Source organism: Artemia franciscana, chromosome 10, assembly GCF_032884065.1.
Source record: "Artemia franciscana chromosome 10, ASM3288406v1, whole genome shotgun sequence".
Classification (NCBI taxonomy): domain Eukaryota; kingdom Metazoa; phylum Arthropoda; class Branchiopoda; order Anostraca; family Artemiidae; genus Artemia; species Artemia franciscana.
In genome coordinates this window covers 30,389,788-30,410,697 of record NC_088872.1, presented here as the reverse complement: position 1 = coordinate 30,410,697, position 20,910 = coordinate 30,389,788, and the positions used below count along the sequence as shown (strand labels likewise).

Here is a 20,910-nt window from a genome sequence, read left to right as displayed (position 1 = left end):
AGCATTAAAATATGAACTAAGGAGATGTGAAATGGAGGCGATGGATAAAATTGCTGAGGATCTGGAAGATGCGGCTAGACGGCATAATAGTAAAATATTATACTGGCATGTTAATAAATTGAAAGGGAGTAGCCGATCCGGACTAGTCCCAGTTAAAGATAGAAATGGGGTCACAATTAGTGATAAGGAAAAAGTTGAAGAAAGATGGGTGGAACATTTTGAGAATGTGCTAAACCGAGATACAGTAGCAGGAAAAGATATAGATGAAAATGAAAAAGTTTGTGATACCTTGGATCTGAAGGAAGATTTGTTTAGTGAGGAAGAATTAGCGACAGTACTAGAAGGATTAAAAAATAATAAGGCCCCAGGTGCTGATAGTATGATTAATGAGTTCCTTAAATATGGTGGCTCTGAGGTTAGGAATAAGCTACTGAAGATTATGAACATGATTTTTGAAAAAGGGGAAGTACCCAATGATTTTAGGAAAACCTTAATTAAACCACTGTATAAGAAAGGTGACAAGAGTGAATGTCGGAATTATCGAGGCATTAGTCTGGTCTCTGTAGGTAGCAAATTACTGAGTAATATGATACTTTTTAGACTGAGACATGCTGTAGACAAAGTTTTAAGGGAAGAACAATGCGGTTTTAGAAAAGGTAGAGGATGTGTCGACCATGTTTTCACTCTTAGGTTAATAATTGAGAAGTCCCTTCGTTGTCAAACACCTTTGGTCCTTAGTTTTATCGATTATGAGCAAGCTTTCGATTCTGTTGATAGAACAGCGTTAACAAAGGTCTTATCGTTATATGGTATACCAGAAAAATACATTAAAGTGATTTGCGCTATGTACGAGAATAATACTGCTGCGGTTAAGGTAGGAAATGAGGTTAGCAACTGGTTTTGTATTAAATCAGGAGTTAAGCAGGGTTGTGTTCTATCCCCCTTTATATGGATCATTTTGATGGACTTCGTCTTAAGGAGCACAGGAAAGGCAATTGGAGACCATGGAATCAAATGGGGAGGAAGAACGCTCCTGGACTTAGATTATGCTGATGATTTAAGCATATTAGATGAAAGTGTGAGCAAAATGAATGAATTTTTAGAGGTTTTACGAGTTCAGGGTGCTAAAATAGGCTTGAAAATTAATGTTAAGAAGACTAAGTCACTAAGGTTAGGAATAAGTGAAGATGAACAGGTGACCTTAGGTAACGAAAAGATTGATCAGGTTGGGAGCTTCAGTTACCTTGGTAGTATTATTAGTAAAGATGGTGGGAGCAGTGAAGATGTTAAAAGTAGAATAGCTAAAGCTCAGGGTGTTTTTTCACAGTTAAAAAAAGTTTGGAAGAATAGAAAGATAAGCCTACAAACCAAGATTAGAATATTGGAAGCTACAGTGATGACAGTGGTCAAATATGGCTCTGAAGCATGGACACTCCGAAAAGCAGATGAAAATTTACTAGATGTTTTCCAGAGAAATTGCCTACGGATTGTTCTGGGTACCCAGCTGACTGACCGTATTTCAAACAGTAGGTTGTACGAAAAGTGTGGTTCAATCCCGCTTTCTGGGGCTATAATGAAAGAAAGGTTGAGATGGCTAGGCCACGTTCTACGGATGAAGGATGACAGATTACCGAAGATTGTCCTTTTTGGCCAACCGTCTGGGGCTACACGGAAAGCAGGTCGTCCTTGTCTGGGTTGGGAGGATGTCATAAATAAGGATTTAAAGGAAATGGGAATTTCCTGGGAGGGTGTAAAGAGGGAGGCTTTAAATAGATTAGGTTGGAGGAGGAGCGTGCGTAGCTGTGTTGGCCTCAGGCGGCTTGGTGCTGCAGTGAGTTATTAGTAGTAGTATATACTCTGGTATCCATCCTGCCAGTCTTATGTTTACAATAATATGAAAAGAACTTCGTTTTCTTAAAGAGTTAAAGAGGCTGCGTCCCAAAGTCGAACCTTAAAACGTACAGGAATTAGGAGAGGCAGTTGGGGGGCTGCCGCCCCCCAAACCCCCGCTTTTAAAGACTCTTTTTTACAGGTTTTTTGTTCTGGGGGGCTTCCGCCCCCCTAACCCCCCGCTATTGGCTTCGGAAAGGCCCTCTTTTAATTAACAAAACAAAGAAACATCTCGATTTTGCCGACGACATCACCCTGATTGAGGCAAACAAAGAAAGGCTCCAGGAGCTCCTCGATGTCATACGCGAGAAAGCAAGTTTTTTGGGACTGAAGATTAGTTTGAACAAGACAAAAAGCATGGCAACGAGCGACTCACCACTTGGCATAAAGTGTAAGGACAATTCAGTAGAACAGGTAATGGAATTCAGATACCTCGGATATACAGTCGAGCGAACTGGATCAAGCGAGAAGAGGTACAGTCTAAAGTCAGTTCGGCGTCGAAAAAGTACTCCCGGAAACTGAAATTGAGGCTGTTCAAGAGTAACGTCCTCTCTGCCCTCCTCTATAGCTGTCAATGCTGGAAACTGAACCAACAGCAAGAAAAGAGGATTCTCGCTTTCAAGAACAACTTTCTTCGCAGGGTACTGAACATTAACTGGAGGGACCACATAACTAACCAGACAGTTCGCTCTATCACGCCTCAGCCCCGATAACAGATGTCGGACACCATCGAAGATGGCACTATTTGGGACACGTTATCCGTATGGCGGAAGATAGATTACCCAGAACGGTACTCGAATGGCAACCAGAGGGACCCGAAGAAGAGGAAAGCCAAAAAATACACTTCGTCGTGCATACCAGTGGGATTTCAACTTTCTCAATTCGACAGTCCAACTCCCATGGGAAGACGTCTGGGCAGCAGCACATACAAGGGATAATTGACGGCTCTTTCTGGATGCCTGGTTGCCTCTGGCGGTACAGGAGGAACTCAGGTAGGGATTATTCTGTTACACGTAAACCGCCAAATGACAAGCCACATTTTCATTTTGTGTATGACAGGAAGTAAACTAGATCAATGGAAATCCTAGCTTTCCTATGCAAACGTCTAGAAAAGTTTTTTCGCAATTTCAGCAGTTGAATTGCTCTCACGTTTGTCCGTAAAATGCTAAATCAGAAGTTTATAGCTTTAGGGGTATTTAAAAAAATAGATGGCCCTTTAAAAGCACAAAATTTCAAACTTTCAGCATGAAGATTTACCTACTAATTATCGGCTCTATTTCTTGTTTAAAATATCTTTTTATTCCTGCGTAGTATGTCATATTCAAAGTTATATCTATAACCTTTATAATTTGATACAATACAATAGATTTTTGAACAACTTTTACTTGCTAATAAAAAAATAGACTACTGACAAGGGATGGGATAAAACTGTTTTGTGTCAGTAGGCTAGCATTTATTCTATTCGGAAATAGTTTTGAATAGGGAATTGAATTATAGATTTCTTTTGAAATTTTTTTGGCTAAACATACCTAAAGGAAATATGTTAATTAAATACTAGCAGTAGGTTGTCATAAGATTCTTTCTTTATGGGCTTTCCAAATATCACTATAGCTTTTCTGTAGGCTAAATGCATCCCCCTGCTGATTCCAACTGCAGGCCTAGGATACATGAAAGACTAAAGAAAACATTAAAACTAGGCCTAGGATTGTCTTAGCCTACTTTAGCCTGTAATATTCAGCAGTCTTGGTTTACAGGTACTTTTTCTCCAAAAAACACTTTAAAATTCTGGAAACGACTTCAAAAATTCTAATCTACTTACATCATTTCTAAAAGTGCTTCAATTTACTCTCCCCCTGCCCCTTATGTGCTAATATATACCTCAAATCATTTACTCACCATGTATTTTGTCTTTTTATTGATGTCATCAATGTTGCTTTTTTGCCATGAATGTATTGAACTTTCATGGCAAATTGAAAGTATATAATGTTTATGTATTATGGGAGGGGGTTGAGGTAAATTGACATACTTTTAGGAAAAATGTAAATATTTATTTTAGAATTTTTTAAATTGTTTTCAGAATTTTAAAGTGTTTGCTTTTTATGAGCACCTGTAAACTAGGACTTATGCAGTTTTTCTTTTATTCAGATTATCATGCTTCCTTCCATCATTATCTATGTTTTCAAATCATTTCAAGTAATGTTTTTATCCAACAGTTATATCCAAACTTATTGGTGGATTTTTTTTAATTGGTTAGGAATACAAAAAAAGCTGGTTACAAAAAAAAGACCAGATCATGGTTGCCTCCTAAGGTGTAACCTAGTGAAGAATAAACCATAGCTTATTAGAATTCAAAATTTATAACCACATTTAGAAAAGTCTGTGAAGTAAGGGAGAATTGCAATCTAAAGCTTATTCAAGAATGGTACACTAAGTATTAGAATCCTGACATTGAAATAGAACATAATATTTGACAGAAAGTACATCTTGATATGTGAGAAGATTCAATTCACTTAGGTTTTTTTGACAAGATAATGTAACACACATGTCTTTTGAAAAGTTGAATCTCTAGGGTATGATATCATGTATGAACAAATTTGCTGCCCAATGCCCTAGGGTTCCTTCTGTAGTATATCTAGCTAAGAAAAAGTCAAAGGTTTTTTTATGAATGGGATACTACCTAAAAATAAGCAACAATATGGTCTCTATGTATAATTTGTAGATAGATAAAGAGCTTGGTATATAAAATTAAAAGGACATGGTAAAATTTAAAAAAAAAGAACAATATGGCCACTGTTTATAAAAAATGTTTCACAAGATGCAAAATGAAAGAGAAATTTATTATTAGTTCTATATTAGGGGCCATCATTGGGGTGGGTGGGTGCATTGTTATAAAAGCAACCATGATATTTGGAAATACTATAAAATAAGTAATCTAATGGTACTGTACTACTTTTATTTTACTAGCATGCATAAGGTCAATTGAACAAAACTAACTTTTTTTTCCTTTGCTATTCAATATTTGTGAAAAAATTGACAAACATCTAGAAGATGCAGCCAGACAGTATAATAGTAATGTAGTGAACTGGCATGTTAATAAATTGAGAAGGAGTAGTCAAACTGATCTTGTCCTAGTTGAAGAAACGATAATTATTGATAAGGAAATAGTTAAAGAGAGATGGGCAGAACATTTTGAGAATATGCTAAACAGGGATAGATTTACATGAAAAGATATAGAAGAGAATGAAAAAGCATATTATACCTTGGAGGTGAAGGAAGACTTATTTTGTGAGGAAGAATTAGTGAGAGTACTAACAAGATTAGAAAATGAAAAGGCTCCAGGTGCTGGTAGTGTGGTTAATGAGTTTCTTAAATATGAGGGCTATGAGTCTAGAAATAAGCTGTTGAAAGTTATGAATATGATTTTTGAAAAAAGGGAAGTGCCTAGCAATTTTAGAAAAACCCTAATTAAAGCCTTGTATAAGAAAGGTGATAGGATTGAGCATGGGAATATACTTACAATGTTTTTGATTTTGTTAAATTTTAAGAGCAGAAGTAGTCCCAAAAGTTTGAACTTAATGCTCTCAGTTGTTCTTGGGATATTGCTGGGATATCTTATTGGCAACCAGCATACACACAGGGATTTTGATTTAATTTTGAAACGATGCTTTGTTTTTAAGCATAATGAGGAAGTTTCATAACTGTAGGGGGTTGACCTACCCACAAACCTAAAAATATAGTTACTAGACTGTTCAGCTATGCTGAACAAAATGGCTGTCTTAAAATTTTAATTGAAAGTAGTTGGAAAACTATAGGCTAAAGAGGAGTGCTGATTGTCGTCCAATCACTTTTGACTCTTGAAAAGGGCACTAGAACTTTTAATTTCTAATTAAATTAGCTCCTTTAAAACATTAATGATATTACTTGCTATGATTGAGCAGTGCTGCCTATGATATTGCTTATATGCCCTTTTAATAACTGTATGCATATGATTTGTTGGTTAAGTGAAACTACAGCCTAAAAGCTTCAACCCAATGCCCTCAGTGTCATAAACTACAGTAACCATAGAAGTGGTATAAAAAATATGCTTATAGTGTCTTCTGATTAGTTCAAATTCCACCATAACTTACCCTGAAAGGTCTAACTTAATAATGTAAGCTGTTATTCTGATATTGCTTTGTCTCCCTATTGACAACTTCATAGTTTGTTTGATTTAGTTTAACATCTATGTAAATATTTTTTGACTTTAAGCTTTTTTGACTTTTTAAGCTTTACCTTAGTACCCTTAGCATGTGTAGTGGCAATGGTTGTAGTAGCATTTGTAGCAGTATGCACATAGCACCTTTTTTTTTTAACATACCCTTCAACATGCAATGAAAATTTCAACTTAATACCAACAACCATTCTAGAATTATTGCTGATATGTCCTCTTGACAGCCTATGCAAGCATAGTGTGTTCTGATTTAGTTCAATACAGTTTCAATATTGCCCAAAATTTTGCCTTAATACCCTTTACTTTAGTAGCAGTAGTAGTAGCACCAGTATTTATAGTAGTAGAAGTAGTAGTAGTAGCAATAGAATTAATAGCAGTAGTCTTAGCTTTAGCAGCAGTAATAATAATAGTATTAGTAGTTGCAGGAGTAGAAGTAGTAGTACTATGATGTGAATATTGTCTTTTGGTTAGTTCAACATCCCCCACAACAAGCTTTATAAGTTTTAATTTCACACACAAAGCTGTTCCTAAGATATTGGTTATATGGCCTTTTGACAACCTGCACAAAAAAAGGTAAAGGATATGGCATTAGACCTTACAGTCCGTACTGGTGGTGCTGATCTCCATTTCTTGGCCCTTCAGCCAGGAAGTGCAATGGGGGGTTGGGGGCCAGCCATCCTGTGCTTTCGGCAACCTGCATACAAATGGTGTTGTGATTCAGTTTAACTTCCCCCTAAAAATTCTCTGAAATTTTGCCTTCATACCCTTAGGTATGGTTGTAATAGTAGTCAGAGCAGTAGTATTAGTTCTCAACTTAATATAATCAGCCCTTGCTATGCCATTGTTTATATGTCCTTTTGATGGTTGCCAGTGTTTAACCCCCCCTGAAAATACCCCTGCAGAAAACCATCCCTCAGAAAATGCCCCCACACAGAAAATACCCCTCTCCTCTAATAAAGGACCACCCCACTTGGTTGCCTGGTCTCCAATCACTTTTGACTTGAAAAATGATTAGAACTCTCAATTTCTGATCTAATGAGCACACTTCAAAGTTTCTTTTACTATGAGGTGGAGTTGTAGATAGGGAAGGGACAATCTCCCTCCTATATAGAATAAATTCTGCTCATTTTGGGGTTTAATGTTATTCTATACTTTCATAATAACATCATAGACTAGAAATATTCTCAGAATTCATAAGGGAGTAGATATAAATTTCACATTTTTGATGCATTTTCTAAATTTTCTTTTGTACTCCTCTCCCCCCCCCCCAAAAAAAAAAGAAAATACCCCCACCCTTTCAAAATAAAATCCTGATTACAACCCTCGAGATTATATATAAATTTCTACCTCCCCTCATCTCTTCCTTAGAAGTAATTCTGTATTTATATGATGGCTCAATGAGAGCTGGGATATTCCTGCATTAAAATGCACCCTTTTAAGTGTCTCCCTCCCTCCCTAACTACAAAATAATCAGAAAACCCCACTGTAGGAGTTTAAGTGCCTTTTTAACTTTATAATTTGTCCATTACTTACAGATAGAATTTGTTACTGGGTGCAAGTTATGTTCTGGTTTTGAGAAGGCATGGGGATTTTCGGCCCTACTCCAGTTAATTTTTTGCTCGTTTTGAGTTTGATTAGGCTATGTATTATGATTTCTGTACGTTTTGGTTTTATTTCTTTATTAATGGTGATTTGTAGTAGTTTTACACGTGAAAGATAAGAAAAACTAAATCGTAGAATTTGACAATCCTTTATCCATGAAAACTTAAAGAACTTGGTGGATGCCAAAGCCAACTATTCTTTCTAATGAAAAAACCTTCTTAAACTTTTTGGTACCATATGTCTTGGCTTAATTTTGATGATTTTTTGCCTACATTTTTTTTTCTTTCTTTTTTATTTGGCGCCCGCTACTGTATAGAACTTCATATGGAAGTCTTTTCAACAAAAATTGAATACAGTTGTTTTTTTTTAAGATACTTATGGTGTGTAAATTCCTGTTTCTCTTTCCTTAGCATTTCTCAACTAAACAGAAAAACAAAAACAAACAAAAAATGGTGCATTAACATCACCTACTGCATTTAACAACAGCATCTTCAAACTGCAATCTAAGTCAAATCTGACATACATTCTGAGAGGGATTGATCTATTGCTAATAAGCTATGCAGACAATGTACTTAATCTGAGCTGCCTCCTTCACGGTTTAGAGGAAAATTTTATTCAATTTCAAGTAGAATATGGAAAAATAGGCCTTCAGTTTAATGAGGAGAAGTCAGAAGTGATGTTGTTTAATGCTAAGCAAGGGTCTCCTGTGGATTTTAGGCTAGGTAGTGCTACTGTTTGGCTTGTCGAACACATAGTTTATTTGGGGATCCCTATTGGTCGGATTAAGCTTGAAACGCATCACCTTTCAAAAGTCATCTGCAGAAACGGATCTCTTTAGCGTATAGCCGTGTTGTAGTTTATAAGTGTCAGTTTGATTGGCGTATTTGACAATATGCATGTGCATACTATGTTTGAATTTAGTTTAAACTTTCCCCTTAATATTTCCTCAGATGTTTATTTTAATATCCTCAGCCTTAGTAGTACTTGCTATAGAAGTAGTTTTAGTGATAGTAGTGGTATCAGTAGTAGTAGTTGAGGTAGCAGTGGTAGCTGTAGTAGTATTAGCATACAAATATTGCCTTTTTGGTCAATTGATTATCTCCTTTATCATTTCTTAAAAGTTTCAAATTAATATACTCAGTCTTAGATAACTTCGAAGACCACACTGCCTTTCCATGACGAAAGTAAAACAGTTCAAAATAGGGACGATACCTTTTTATTGACAGTGAATAGATATAAAATTATTTAACTGGATATTTCGAACACATATACAGTGTTCATCATCAGCAGTAAAACTAAAAGACATGAATAAAAATAAACAAAATTTATACCTAATAAACTAATTACATATAGAAATATACTCAGTATATTACTTTCGTAATATACTCAGTCGTTCCTGAGTTATGCCCTTTTGACAACCTGTTTACACATCACACATTTTTTTTAGTCTAATACTCCCCTCAGTATTCCCTGAAAGGTTCACCTTAATGCCCTTTGTATTTTGGGAAAGTAGCAGTCAAACATGCATACCTTTTTCTCAATAACATATACTATTTGTGTACATGAACACAATAAACAAATTGCCCAGCTTACTTTTGACCCCCTTTTCACCTGAAAACTCTAAACCTTACAAGTTGTTGCAATTGAAGTAATAGTTGGAGTAGTTTAGTAGTAATACTAAAGTAGCAGTGCATATATTACCTTTTTGTCAATATCTTCCTCTTAAAGTATTCTCTGAAGGTATATGATCTTTGAACTGTTTTGAATAAAATGGTTATCTCAAAATTTTTATTGGATGCTTGTGATACCAGACAAATGTACTAAAATGATTAGTGCTATGTACAAGAATAATACTGCTGCAGTTAATGTAGGAAATGAGGCTAGTAACTGGTTTGTACTAAATCAGGAGTTAAGCAGGGTTGCATTCTATCCCCATTTGTAAGGATTGTTTTGATGGACTTAGTCTTAAGGAGTAAAGCAAAGGCAATGAGAGAACATGGAATCAAATGGGCAAGTAAAACAATTCCTGGACTTAGATTTTGCTGATGATTTAAGCATCCTAGATGAAAATGTGAGTAAAACGAATGTTCTTTTAGAGGTTTTGTAAGTTTAGGATGCTTGAATAGGTTTCAAAATTAATGTCAAGAACACCAAGTCACTAAAGCTAGGAATAAGTGAAGATCAAAAGGTGATGTTGGGCAATGAAAAATCGGTCAATTGTACAGCTTCACTTACCTAGGTAGTATTATTAGTAAAGATGGTGGGTAAAGTGAAGATGTTAAAAGTAGAGTAGCCAAGGATCAAGGTGTTCAAAAACTTTTTTCACAGTTGAAAAAAGTTTGGAAGAATAGGAAGATAAATCTACAAAGCAAGATTAGAATATTGGGAGCCACGGTGATAAAAGCGGTCAGGTATGGTTCTGAAGAATGTGTGCTCCAAAAAACTGGATATGTGAAAAACCGTGGCAATTGGAGGAGTATTAGTGTACTGTCTATTCCGAATAAGCTCATTTTACCGACTATTCTCTATTGTGTCTAGACAGAACTCGATTTTCAGGAGGATCCTGAAAATCGACTTGAGATATCACATCACAAACCAGACAGTCTGCCTGATCTCAAGCAGGCTATGGTCACAGACTTTGTTTGGAAACGAAGATGGCGTTTGGTCTCGGCAACGAATACCTAAGGTCTAAGATAATATGCTGTTTTTTTTGTAGGGGATTCGGAAAGGCTTTTGACTAAGTTATTCAAGAGTGCTTGTAGAGAGTCCTCAAGAATTATGGACTGCCATAAAACTTGTGAGCAAGATTATAGCTTTGTACGAAGAGACTAAGTGTTGCATTAAGACCAAGTATAGGGCAACCAGGTTTTTCAATATCATGCCTGGGGTCCGCCAATGTGAACCTTCAATAAGTTAAAGCCTTTTTAATAGAATGAAGCCTGTTTGGAAGAGTAATAAATACTTGCTATGATTGAGGTTATGTCTCTTTAATAGCGATGTACTCTCCATGCTTTTTTATGCTAGTGAGTACTGGAAAATGAGCCAGGAACTCGAAAAGAAGAATCTCTCAATTGTAACTATATGCCTGGGAAGAATTCTAAATAAAACCTGGCAACAAAGAGTCTGCAATTCTGAAATCTATTATGGAGTAGGTCAGGCTGTTGTTGCTGCATTTCTAAGGAAGAAAAGGTGAACATATTCGGGACAAATCCTTTTTATGCAACAAAGTCACCTTCATCAGACGACTTATGGTTGGACAACAGATGGCTGAAGAAGATGAGACCATCTAAAAAAATCGTTACAGTTAACTTATGACGGAGATCTAAGGACGGCTAAGACCTCATTAATACTGAATTGGGAGGTTGCTACCGCCGTGGCACGGCTTCGGGACTACTATAGAGGTTTTATCGACGCACTCTGCACTATTAGTGCCTCAGAAGGAACTAAGGTCTAAGGCTTAGTAAGGTCAGACATCGAGTATTGAATACATATTCAAAATGTTTTGTTTAGGATAGTCTTCTTATCATTTAAGACCATTCCCAAAAGGATCCTGAAAAAACCCGAGGTGAAATGTTTCTCAAGTCCTTAAACGGCATGAAATGAAAGGGCACTTTATATGCATAAAATTAGAATTTGATTAGATTATCTTTTATTTACAGAAATATAGAAGCATAATTTATTAGAAAATTAACTCAACCGCGATAATAAAATAAATTCTTTGAAACTAATTTTTTAATACTTCATAAATTACTCTATATATATGATGCTTATTATCTTATATATTTTTTTATTGAAGTGAAGAACTCAACTGTTTTCTTCGGCCTTTTTTTTTCAATATATGCTTTTTCATTTCAGTTTTTCAACCGATTTTCAAGTGCATAGAAATTGGCTTGCTATTACAAAAAGCCTTCCATTAGAAAAATGGTATTATGACAATACTTCAGTATGGACTCTTGACTACCCTCCCTTTTTTGCTTGGCTAGAATACATTCTTTCCCAGCTGGCTGTGGTTATTGATCCAGAAATGGTGAAACTAAATAACATCGACTACAAATCTGAAGCCGCCATAATTTTTCAGAGATCATCGGTGATTCTTTTGGATTTTGTGTACTACTATGGTGCTTATCTGTGAGTATACCATTTATATTCTTTTAAGTGGAAATCTAACGGCTATGCTAATAGGTGTTTTCGAAGTTGTCATATTAGTGTATTAATACCACAAATACAAGCCTACAGCGACAGTTCTCTGGACTGGAGGAGAGTTGGGGGTGTTGTCATGAGTTTGAAACTGACAAGAGTTTTTTTTTTTTGTATTATGAGGGAACTTTAGACTGATCTCAGAAGCCTTAGGAAGGGAGTATGCTTTCCCCTATCCTCTGTTAGGGTAGGTACTATTGGCTTTCCATGCTGTTGTTGAATATATAAAAATATTCTTCAGGTCTACATACTTTCTCCACAATTGAATTCTGTTTGATGGTTGAACTATGCTTGAACTCTCAATTTTTATAAGGTCTCCGGTTAAATGTTTGTCCAACTAAATAATTCTCACTACAGCACATTTCCATATCATTGAATGGGACTTGGATTCCTATTACCTGAATAAGTTAACCACCAGAGAGGTTTTACAAAGCAAATCTCGTTTATTTCAATTTTATAAGAATGTGTTATAAATATGATTCTGTTGTCTCTTATCTAGACTAAGGATTGCTTGGAAGCATGACAATTGTTCCAATTCCAATTCTGAGAGGTCAGAATGCTTTTGCTTTGTATGTCGGCAGTGATTGGAAGGCATCCAGCCCCTCTTTCGGACCCTTTTTCGCCTCTGGCTTCTTAATGCCTCCCCCTCATGGTGTCAAATCAGAATTTCTAGATTGTCATTTTGCTCAAAATAAGCGAAAGCCCCATTTAATATGCCTTCAGGGGTGACATGATCCAAACAGCCCCAGGAAATAAGCCTTAAATGATGCACCAAGTCTAATTGTTCACGAAAGGCTTTATATTGAAAACAAGGCGGACATGTTTAGGTCCTGACTATCCGATTGGTTTTTGACAACTCGATTTTAGAGATCGTCCTTGGACCAGGAGGACGTCACAATTTTTCAGATTGGAGATGGTGGGTGTTTAGGGGCCCGAAAATAGGTTGAACAAGCTATTGTCTCTAATCACTTTAATACTCACATTTGAAAGTTCTGGGGCCAGAGAGACCCAATTGTAGAGATAAATGTTTGGCTGGGGCACAAGCCCATTCAAAATGTGCCTCGAAAGAGACAATTTTTTTCCCAATAGGCTTGAAAGTTATACCCTTAAGTCATTAGGCCAAGGGATATCCAACGCGCAAAGAATAGAAAAAATACTTTTGATTCGCCCAAACATGCGGCTAAAAAATCGTACTTTCTTCGAACAGCTGGAAGCATTCATGATTAAGCTCCTGGGTCAAAGTTCCTGTAGAGTCAAGAGAACCCTTATAGAAAAGGCAATTTTTAGAGTGAGGACATAGGTATGGGCCTGTGAAAATGAGCTCGATTCTAACTTTGTTTTACTTTTTTTTAAAGGCCTGGCATTTGCACTCGTAAATTCTTGAGACAAGGGAATCCTAATGCCCAAAAAAAAGATTGAGGTTAGAGGCATGGATTCCTCGAAAATGGATCAAACATGTTTTTCCGATTGGCTTGAGAAGTATATTCGCATGTCTTAGGGCCAAGAGACCCAATGCAAAAAAAAAAAATAAAAAAAAATAAAAAACAACAATGGTTCAGTCCCAAAGATGGGGAGTGAAAAACTGTCTTTTTATCACCTGAAATTGGGGCTCAACAAGGTTTAATTGTTTTTCTTTTGAACGGTTTAAAACTTAAATCCCTAGGCCAAGAGGAATTTTTAAGTTTGTTTTGATTTTCCATTTTAGCTTATTTTTGTTTTAGGTTTCCTTCATTTCTTCATAGTAACTGTTTCATAGGAGCAAAACTTCGGTTTTTTTCTTTTTTGTGTGCGTTTATTTGTGTTTTGGGAGTATTACGTTTGTTCTGGAGTGTTTTTTCTTTTCTTTTTTCCTATACTTCTGATTTCAGTTTATTGCACGAAAGTAGGAAGGTTATAAATTCTGCGAAAGTGTGAGTCTTAGCCAGATTGGTGAACACAACGTTATGTTTTTGATTTGCTGTGTATAATTCTTGCATGGGGCGGAAAAAAAAGTCGGTTTTGTTTGTCATTGATCCCGAGTCTGCTGTGCGTGTTAGCTGACATGGAGTTAAATTCTATTTCAGAGACCATCTAAAGTTCTTTGGCTAATTTTTCGTTTCTTTGATCCTTGTTTCTGCTCTCGAGTTGAAAGCTTAGTTCATTCAGACTACCAAGCTGGCACTGGTTTTAAAATAAAGTTAGACTAAAATATAGAAGAACTTGGTATGCACGAAAAGAATGGCGTTTTCTCACTGGTACGGAAGTTTCTTTTTTTCACCTGGGATTACATTAGAGGAATGTATACCACATGTGCTTCCTTGAATTTAACCATTCACTTATTACTAGTGATATTGTAATTTATCCTTTGCTCGTTTCTTAGTAATGACACTAGAAAGCTCGCCAACGCCAAGAAAGTCTATATTTGAATTTGGAGAGATGTAGTTTCTCTTATATCCTATTAACATTCAATGAAGAGCTGATTACTGTATATTACATCACCTTTTTTTTACAAATATTCTTTTATTATGTACATAATTTAAAAAAATTTATGGGGCTGACAACTCCATTGCTTTGGCCCATGCCGAGAAAAAAATAATTGGATAATGAGGCCACGCAAAAACAAGCTAACTCTTGATTCGGTGCGAAAAGGGCTGAGTCTCGATTCATTGAAAAAAAGCTAGAAACACAATGTAGACCAATGGCTTTTTTAAAAATCCTTATCATCCCTCAAACCCCTACTGTTTCATAGAAAAGTAAACATGTTGCGCCTTTTTGAATCAGAATCACTTAAATCTTTTCAATCCTTATAATTAAGGAAATTGTGAATTATTATCCCTTTCTCCACTTTCGTGCCCTCCCACTACCAAGTTATTGGCAAAAAGATAGGCATGTGGAACCTAGTTTGAACTAAAATTATGCATGGATTTTCACCCTGTGTGATTAGGGGACCAGTGGGGGATTCAAATCTGCCCCTAGCATGAATAAAGAACCAATCGTTTTGGATGCTGAACAATGTCCTGGCCCTTCCAATATCCCCCTGCTCCTCCCACCAACTGTATTGTCGGCTTGTTGCACCATGCTTGAACTGGGGTCATACACGGATTTTCAACCAATATAATTGGCGGCAAAATTTGGGCCTGTTGACTGTTCCGTTATAAAAATATATGGGAACAGATATGAAGGTGACTCATGACATATTCGACATCCTCCCCCGCACCTTTCGCTGACAAAATTCAGATAGAAAGGTAGGCATGTTGCGCCTTGTTAGAGCTGGATTCATTTGTCAACCTTTTATTTGCTTCACTGCATTTTAGGGTAGAGAAATTTGCAGTCATGCCAGTGGCTATGCAACGATTTAAAATAATTGTTCAGCGCAATTACGTAGTTTTCCTGTTATTAGCTTACGTAAATAGTTGATTTTATAAGTAGGAACATTGATTGGTTGTCAGAATATGAAAGATAGAGTTGATTTTAAGGAAAACAGCGTATCTGAGGACCTCTTTAAGAAACCTATCTTCATTATTTTTATCACAGATTCTTCTCGGAAAATATCCTTTTAAAAGTTCAGAGGTGTTAAATAAACTGCGGAATTTAATGGGCGGTGAAAAAACAAAATCAAAGTATTTCCCAAAGGCTTCACATTGCCCTAGCAATGTAAATCTACTTCCTGTTCGATTAAAGTTTGAGTTATTATACAAGTTTATTTCTAGTTGTTTAAGGTTATTTATCACTATAGTTTTTAAATAAAAAAACAAAAACAATATATTTTTACGACCAAAAGTATTCGTTTGCATACAATTTTCTAGACTGCAGAGGAGGTCTATGTGCCTATGCTTACATTTCTAGCTATGTCACCTTGCCGTGGCACGTCCTTGCTCTATTATGAGATTAATTAAAAGAACTTTTTCCACAAAATATTTTTTTCAAAAAAGTAAAGAACTGTATTAAACCGAAAATGAACAAAAAGAAGAATCGGATAATCTACCGAGCATACAACTACCACAAATCAGCATCAATGAATAAATGAAACACAATACGAACAGAAATTACAGTAAATAATCGATTCAAAACAAAACGAGCAGAAATTAACATGAGTAGGGTTCAAAACACCTATGCTTTCTAAAAACCAGAATATAATTTGCACTTTACCAAAAAATTCAACTGAATGCGCATTGTAAGTTTAATATCCTTATGCTGATGTGTTTCTTAAAATTTTAATTAATTTTCAATTTCTTAAAGTTATAAAAGCATAGGGGTTATCTTTTGCTTTTTTTAGGGGGGATGCCTGCTCATCACTTTGACTCTTAAAAAGGGGACTAGAAATTCAGATTACCAATCCTTTGAGTCCCCTCCGAAGTATATAAAACCACCCTTCAAACAGTTATTGATAACGAACTGTAGTAAGGAGCGAACCGGCTCAATAGTAACCGAAACTCTAAAAAAGAAATTTTGATACCAATAGTTACATCAAAATAATCAAATTTTAATGCTGATTTTAAATATATAAGTTTCATCAAGTTTAGTCTTTTTGTATTTTTTTTTTAATTTAGAGGAGGAATCCCCCCTATTGACACCAATGGATGGTGTCCATCCCATTCCTGCCGTATAATACGCTCGTTACTCAAAAACTAAGTTCGTGTCTGCATATATGATGGGAGGAGGGGGTCCATCTGATACTGGCTTTAAGTAGATTTAAAAGTTATATGTCTTTATGTGTACTTTTTCCATTTGACCTCCGTCTAAACTTAAGATTCAGGATACAGTACTTTACTTGGGTCTTTTTGGTTGGGGATTAAAACACTGAGGTGTGATGGGTTTTGAGGGGATTTTACCCTTTTTTCACAGCGTTTCAATATTTGTATGGAGACCATGTTGCATGGGTTGCTCAAATCTTAATAAAATGCATATTTGGAATTAATTTTAAAAAAGAATCTTTTCCTGTGTATAATCTTGAAGTCTGAACTTTCAAGCTTAGCTCACTGGGAGAACAACGACACTTTACTCGTTGTTTACTACCGTTAACGCTAAAATTTGCATGGATATTTAGATAAATTGATAGGTCTATTCAAGAGAAGCAATTCATTAATAAATTCAAACAGCAAAAGTAAATACATCCAGGCTTTATGGCTGGGAATGCAGAGAAGAAGAAAAAGAAGAAGGAGAAACAACACAACAATAAGAAGAAATGACGAAGATCCTCTCACCATTGATTACCCGCCGAAAATTCAGCCATATCAAAGTGCAATGCCTAATAAACAACAATAAAAACATACATTTCTTATTGGGCCAGAGAAACCTATCGCATAGAAGCATGAAAGAAAAAAAATATCCAAAAATCAAAAATGCTCTTATAGTTTTTCCCTGAGGCCTCCAAACAAGTGACAATATTTAGCTGACTCAGGCCGAGTACTGCCGGCAGCAAGAGAGGCAGTCTGGGACTGAAGTTTGATCTGACTGATTACTGAAGGGAACTCGAATAATCTATACATCTTGGCAAAACCATGACTTACTATATTTATTTATACAAACCTCTGTTTACTTTTAGAGTCTGCTCATCGTTCATGCCAGTAGATACCAGAACAGCCAAGCTAAGCTCCACAAATGTGATTGCTTTTATTTTGTTAGCTTCCAATCCTGGTTTGTTAATGGTTGATCATATTCACTTTCAGTATAACGGATTTTTGTCAGGACTTCTATTTATATCAATAGCGCATATAAGACAGGCAAGTGTTTTTTGTTAGTTCGATTCCATTCACACTTGCTTTGGTTAATCGATATTCTGGATAAGTTTGTTTAAATTCTTGTGAAAGCAAAACATCAAGTTATTTGAACATGACTAATGCTTAGTCGGATGGATGAAAGTCTAGTTTATCCCCTCTTCTGAGTAAAAGACTGTAGTAAAAAATCCTTACTTCATCTATCTATAAAATTCCAAAATTATCATATATAAACTGTAACAAAATGCAATAAACTGCTAAACCTTGCAAGAACATACAGTAAAAAGATAAAAAAGATAAAGAAAAAGACAGAAAAATGAACGAGAAAACTCAAATTCGAAAAAAGCTTTTAAAGCATAGTACCTGCAATATACACACAGTATATTTAATACATATTAAAAAATTTAAGTACATACAACTCCTCCTCCTTAAAATCCTGGAGTGTGTGTATTTCTTCCCGCCCTAGTTCGAATCCTTTCAAAACTTTATTTCCAACCAAAACACCCCCAACTTCTGTCAAGAGCTCAAGAGCACTATTTTGTATCTGAAATCATACTAACCTTGGAATTCAGTGTTTTCTATTGTTTTGCTGCCATTTCTACCTGATTTTTCTAGAAGAAACTCAAATACCACATTTCTTGTCCAGCCTTGAATTCAATTGTTAGTCTTTTTAATACATCATAACTATTACCGGGGATTGGCCAACTATCCTAAACGCTTTCTTTGAACTCTGGCTGCTGAGTCCCGCTTCTCCGAGGAGCTCCCTTTATTGGGTCTTCACTGAATATTCCATGAAAATCAATAATACATATTTATCGAGCATTTGCTTATGGAAGCTACGGCACAACTTATTAAAGCTATGAAATTTGACAACTCCTTGGCTACTGACTTACCCTTCCTCATATAAGACTATTCCAATAAATAATTGAAACTTCCGTCATTACTTTACAGTTGCTCACTTAATGCAGCAGCGTCACTTGTGCTAATGTGGTAATTTCTGCTTTTCGTTTTAAGTTTGACCTCAATATTTAGTTTGATTTCTGTTCTTTCATTCATTCGTAGTAAATTATCTTTATTTTAAGTTTAATTTATTATGCGACTTTACTTCTGCTCGTTTTAAGTTACAACGTTCTTATCTATTTTCATTTTGAACAATTTTTGTTTAGAACTAATTTTTCTTTGTTTTTAATTGACGTACGTTTATTGAATGTTAATTGTAAGAAAATTTGAAAAACTTTTAAGCTTTTCTGCTTAAGAACTAGTGTTGGAAATGAATTTAAATTGTTGGCAAAATTCGAACGCTCAATTAAAACCGTTGTGATAAAGCGTAGTTTTGTGCAGTACATTTTTAAGAATATATGTGTGAAAAAGTCAATAACAGGTGAAGGGGGTCTCCCGATGATACGACTTGAAATTTTTGTATCATTTGTTTGTCTTTGACGGGCTGTAATATATCTTCTGTTGCAATATTTTCTTCTGGTATCTTTTGATTCAGTTCAACCCTCCTCACATTCCTTGAAGTCTTAAGTAAATTCCATTAGCCGTTCCCGAGATGTTGCAGACTTGCCCTTTTGATAACTGGGATGCACTTCGTATCTTTTTAGGAAGTTCAAAATACACCTTAAGATTCTCTGAAAGCTTAAACTTAATACACTTATATGTTCTTGATATATTGTAGACATGCCATTTTGACAATCTTTGACAATGGATACATAGCCTTTCCTGATATCAATAAAGATACGCTGGGATGTGGCCTTTTGACAACTTGGATGTACCTAGTGTATTTTGGTTTAGTGCAAGATTCCCTGAAATTTTCAACTTAATAATCTTAGCCATTCATGAGATTTTCCAGGTCGCAAGTGGGCGCAGTCACATTTGCAATCGTAATTGGCCTTAGTTGCAATTGCATTCACAAGTAGTTGAAGTTGCAAGTAGTTGTTTTCTCAAGTAGTAAAAGTTTCAAGGAATCGCAAGTAGTTGTAATCGCAGTCACGAGTAGTTGCAGTGGCCGTCACAAGTAGTCACAATCATAAGTAGTCATAGTTGTAATCACAGCTGCATTCATAGTAGTAGTAGTAGCCTTGAAAGTTTCGAGGTAAAACCCTTATCCGTTCATAAGATATTGCAGATATGCACATCTAATAATGTCTTTTTGGATGCACCTACTGTTAGGTATTTTGACTAAGTTGAACAAAGTGACTGTTTCAAAATTTTCATCAGTATTAAGGGGGGGGTGTCTAAAAAGGCAATAGGAGAGGGATGAGAGCATAACAAAGGATGAAGGGCGCCTTTGTCCTCCAAGTACTTTTCAAGATTTGCCCCAACATGTCCTAAAAGTTTCTAATACTCTCAGCCGTTCCCGAGGGGCTACTGATCCGCCCATTTTGACAACCAATATGCAAATAGTGTGTTTTGATTTTGCTCAAATCCTCGTCGAAATTGTATGGAAGTAGCTGCAAGTAGAAGGAGTCAAAGTCACAAGTAGTCAGAGTTGTAAGTAGTCTTGGTTGAAGTCGTAAGTAGTCACAGTTTGCAAAGATTCGCAGTCACAAGCATTTGCAGTTGCAACTAGTCCCAGTAGTAGTAGTAGTATGTAGAGACCCTAAAAGTTTCAAGTTAATACCCTTAGCTATTCCTAAGATATTGCAGGCACGCCTTTTCGATAATCCGGATGCATATATTGTCGTTGGTTTGGTTCACTATCACTTTCAACTATTCCTAACTTTCAGCTTAACCCTTAGTCTTTTCGGACACACCCAGGATCAAGCATTCCGCCTTTTTCAATGATAAATTCAGTTCTAACAAAAGTGGAAATTGCAAAATTAACAACCCTTGCCTCGAGGGCTTAGAGGGGAGTATGGAATCCCCGTAAACATAGCTATTAGACTTTTCGGCTGTTTTTAACAAAATAGATTTCTCAAAATTTCGGTCAGTGTCGGATGCATCGAAAAAGGGTGGAGGAGGCTCTCCCTAAGCCTCGAGGGCTTGGGGGGGTATGGAATCCCCGTAGGCATAGCTATTAGACTTTTTGGCTGTTTTTAACAAAAATAGATTTCTCAAAATTTCGATCAGTGTGGGGGGTACCGAAAAAAGGCGAAGGAGGCTGATTCCCCTCCGATTACTTTCCAATTTCCCCTTCAACATGCTCTGAAAGTTACAACATAAAATCCTCATCGTTTTATGAGGTGCGTCCTTTTGACGTCCAGCGAGCATATTGTATGTTTTGATTTTGTTTGATATTCCCCTCATTATGTTCTGTAAGTAGTCGCGAGAGTCATAGTTGAAGTTGCAAGTATTCACAGTTGCATGTAGTTG

General features: G+C 36.0%; 1 protein-coding gene across 1 annotated transcript in view; it reads left to right on the top strand.

The window, feature by feature from the left end:
* The first annotated feature begins 3,121 nt into the window (after nt 1-3,121).
* Nucleotides 3,122-20,910, top strand: part of LOC136032051 (carboxypeptidase M-like) — a 103,662-nt gene continuing 85,873 nt past the window's right edge. Inside the window, exons 1-3 of the transcript XR_010618631.1 lie at nt 3,122-3,200; nt 11,558-11,830; nt 17,424-17,601. The gene's annotated coding sequence lies outside the window, so the exon portion shown is untranslated. The remainder of the gene's footprint in view (nt 3,201-11,557; nt 11,831-17,423; nt 17,602-20,910) is intronic.